Source organism: Arachis stenosperma, chromosome 7 (assembly GCF_014773155.1).
Source record: "Arachis stenosperma cultivar V10309 chromosome 7, arast.V10309.gnm1.PFL2, whole genome shotgun sequence".
Taxonomy (NCBI): domain Eukaryota; kingdom Viridiplantae; phylum Streptophyta; class Magnoliopsida; order Fabales; family Fabaceae; genus Arachis; species Arachis stenosperma.
In genome coordinates, this window is record NC_080383.1 from 29,806,133 (window position 1) to 29,810,309 (window position 4,177).

Consider the following 4,177-nt stretch of genomic DNA (forward strand, 5'->3'; position numbering starts at 1 on the left):
TGATCTTCTCTAATTTCATGGAGGAGGATGGAATGTTCTTGGTGCTCCACCCTTAGTTGTCCCATGTTGGAACTCAATTCTCCTAGGGAGGTGTTGATTTGCTCCCAATAGTTTTGTGGAGGAAAGTGCGTCACTTGAGGTATCTCAGGGATTTAATGATGAGTGAGATCTCTTGTTTGCTCCATCCTTTTCTTAGTGATGGGCTTGTCCTCATCAATGAGGATGTCTTCTTCTATGTCCACTCCAACTGAATAACAGAGGTGACAAATGAGATGAGGAAAGGCTAACCTTGCCAAGGTAGAGGACTTATCTGCCACCTTATAGAGTTCTTGGGCTATAACCTCATGAACTTCCAATTCCTCTCCAATCATGATACTATGAATCATGATGGCCCGGTCTATAGTAACTTCGGACCGGTTGCTAGTGGGAATGATTGAGCGTTGGATAAACTCCAACCATCCCCTAGCCATGGGCTTGAGGTCATGCCTTCTCAATTGAACCGGCTTCCCTCTTGAATCTCTCTTTCATTGGGCGCCCTCTTCACAAATGACTGTGAGGACTTGGTCCAACCTTTGATCAAAGTTGACCCTTCTAGTGTAAGGGTGTTCATCTCCTTGCATTATGGGCAAGTTGAATGCCAACCTTACATTTTCCGGACTAAAATCTAAGTATTTCTCCCGAACCATTGTAAGCCAATTCTTTGGGTCCGGGTTCACACTTTGATCATGGTTCTTGGTGATCCATGCATTGGCATAGAACTCTTGAACCATTAAGATTCCGACTTGTTGAATGGGGTTGGTAAGAACTTCCTAACCTCTTCTTCGAATCTCATGTCGGATCTCCGGATATTCACTCTTTTTGAGTTTGAAAGGGACCTCGGGGATCACCTTCTTCAAGGCCGCAACTTCATAGAAGTGGTCTTGATGCACCCTTGAGATGAATCTCTCCATCTCCCATGACTCGGAGGTGAAAGCTTTTGCCTTCCCTTTCCTCTTTCTAGAGGTTTCTCCAGCCTTGGATGCCATAAATGGTTATGGAAAAACAAAATGCAATGCTTTTACCACACCAAACTTAAAAGGTTTGCTCGTCCTCGAGCAAAAGAAGAAAGAAGAGAGTAGAAGAAGAAGAAATGGAGGAGATGAAGGTGGTTTTGTGGTTCGGCCAAAGGGTGGAGAAGTAGTGTTTAGGGTGGGTTTGGGAGGGAAAGTGGTTTGAATTTGAATGGTGAGGTAGGTGGGGTTTTTTGAAGGATGGATGTGAGTGGTGAAGAGAAAGATAGGATTTGATAGGTGAGGGGTTTTTGGGGAAGAGTGGTTGAGGTGATTGGTGAATGGGTGAAGAAGAGAGAGGGTGGTGGGGTAGGTGGGGATCATGTGGGATCCACAGATCCTGAGGTGTCAAGGAAAAGTCATCCCTGCACCAAGTGGCGAGCAAAATTGCTCTTTGTGCCAATTCTGGCGTTAAACGCCGGGCTGGTGCCCATTTCTGGCGTTTAACGCCAGCTTCTTGCCCTTTCCTGGCATTTAACGCCAGTCTGGTGCCTTTTTCTGGCGTTAAACACCCAGAATGGTGCCAGACTGGGCGTTAAATGCCCAACTGCTACCCTTACTGGCGTTTAAACGCCAGCAAGTTCTCCTCCAGGGTGTGCTGTTTTTCTTTCTGTTTTTCATTCTATTTTTGCTTTTTCAATTGATTTTGTGACTTCCTATGATCATCAACCTACAGAAAACATAAAATAACAAAGGAAAATAGATAAATATAACATTGGGTTGCCTTCCAACAAGCGCTTCTTTAATGTCAGTAGCTTGACAGAGGGCCCTCATGGAGCCTCACAGATTCTTAGAGCAATGTTGGAACCTCCCAACACCAAACTTAGAGTTTGAATGTGGGGGTTCAACACCAAACTTAGAGTTTGGTTGTGGCCTCCCAACATCAAACTTAGAGTTTGACTGTGGGGGCTCTGTTTGACTCTGTTTTGAGAGAAGCTCTTCATGCTTCCTCTCCATGGTGACAGAGGGATATCCTTGAGCCTTAAACACAAAGGATTCTTCATTCACTTGAATGATCAATTCTCCTCTGTCTATATTAATCACAGCCTTTGCTGTGGCTAGGAAGGGTCTGCCAAGGATGATGGATTCATCCATGCACTTCCCAGTCTCTAGGACTATAAAATCAGCAGGGATGTAATGGTCTTCAACCTTCACCAGAACATCCTCTACAAGTCCATAAGCTTGTTTTCTTGAATTGTCTGCCATCTCCAGTGAGATTCTTACAGCTTGTACCTCAAAGATCCCTAGCTTCTCCATTACAGAGAGAGGCATGAGGTTTACACTTGACCCTAAGTCACACAGAGCCTTCTTGAAGGTCATGGTGCCTATAGTGCAAGGTATTGAAAACTTCCCAGGATCTTGTCTCTTTTGAGGTAATTTCTGCCTAGACAAGTCATCCAGTTCTTTGGTGAGCAAAGGGGGTTCATCCTCCCAAGTCTCATTACCAAATAACTTGTCATTTAGCTTCATAATTGCTCCAAGGTATTTAGCAACTTGCTCTTCAGTGACATACTCATCCTCTTCAAAGGAAGGATACTCATCAGAGCTCATGAATGGCAGAAGTAAATCAAATGGAATTTCTATGGTCTCAGTGTGACCCTCAGATTCCCATGGTTCCTCATTAGGAAACTCATTGGAGGTCAGTGGACGCCCATTGAGGTCTTCCTCAGTGGCGTTCACTACCTCTTCCTCCTCTCCAAATTCGGCCATGTTGATGGCCTTGCACTCTCCTTTTGGATTTTCTTCTGTATTGCTTGGAAGAGTACTAGGAGGGAGTTCAGTAATTTTTTTGCTCAGCTGTCCCACTTGTGCCTCCAAGTTTCTAATGGAGGACCTTGTTTCAGTCATGAAACTTTGAGTGGTTTTGATTAGATCAGAGACCATGGTTGCTAAGTCAGAGTGGTTCTGCTTAGAATTATCTGTCTGTTGCTGAGAAGATGATGGAAAAGGCTTGCTATTGCTAAACCTGTTTCTTCCACCATTATTGTTGTTGAAACCTTGTTGAGGACTCTGTTGATCATTCCATGAGAAATTTGGATGATTTCTCCATGAAGAATTATAGGTGTTTCCATAGGGTTCTCCCATGTAATTCACCTCTTCTATTGAAGGGTTCTCAGGATCATAAGCTTCTTCTCCAGATGAAGCATCCTTAGTACTGCCTGGTGCATTTTGCATTCCAGACAGACTTTGAGAAATCAAATTGACTTGCTGAGTCAATATCTTGTTCTGAGCCAATATGGCATTCAGAGTATCAATCTCAAGAACTCCTTTCTTCTGATTTGTCCCATTGTTCACAGGATTCCTTTCAGAAGTGTACATGAATTGGTTATTTGCAACCATTTCAATGAGCTCTTGAGCTTCTGTAGGCGTCTTCTTCAGATGAAGAGATCCTCCAGCAGAGCTATCCAATGACATCTTGGACAGTTCAGACAGACCATCATAGAAAATACCTATGATGCTCCATTCAGAAAGCATATCAGAGGGACACTTTCTGATAAATTGTTTGTATCTTTCCCAAGCTTCATAGAGGGATTCACCTTCCTTCTGTCTGAAGGTTTGGACTTCCATTCTAAGCTTACTCAATTTTTGAGGTGGAAAGAACTTTGCCAAGAAGGCATTGACTAGCTTTTCCCAAGAGTTCAGGCTTTCTTTAGGTTGTGAATCCAACCATATTCTAGCCCTGTCTCTTACAGCAAAAGGGAATAGCATAAGTCTGTAGACCTCAGGGTCAACCCCATTAGTCTTGACAGTGTCACAGATTTGCAAGAATTCAGCTAAAAATTAATGAGGATCTTCCAATGGAAGTCCATGGAACTTGCAATTCTGTTGCATTAGAGAAACTAATTGAGGCTTAAGCTCAAAGTTGTTTGCTCCAATGGCAGGGATAGAGATGCTTCTCCCATAGAAGTCGGGAGTAGGTGCAGTAAAGTCACCCAGCACCTTCCTTGCATTGTTGGCATTGTTGTTGTTTTCGGATGCCATGGTTTCTTCTTCTTTGAAGATTTCTGTTAGGCCCTCTACAGAGAGTTGTGCCTTAGCTTCTCTTAGCTTTCGCTTCAAGGTCCTTTCAGGTTCAGGGTCAGCTTCAACAAGAATGCCCTTGTCTTTGCTCCTGCTCATATGAAAGA

At 43.6% G+C, this 4,177-nt stretch overlaps 1 non-coding gene across 1 annotated transcript; it reads left to right on the forward strand.

Moving 5' to 3' along the window:
- The first annotated feature begins 3,518 nt into the window (after positions 1-3,518).
- Positions 3,519-3,626, forward strand: LOC130942423 (small nucleolar RNA R71). Its single transcript, XR_009070993.1, has one exon. It is a non-coding gene; the product is annotated as a small nucleolar RNA R71 (small nucleolar RNA).
- The last annotated feature ends 551 nt before the right edge of the window (positions 3,627-4,177 follow it).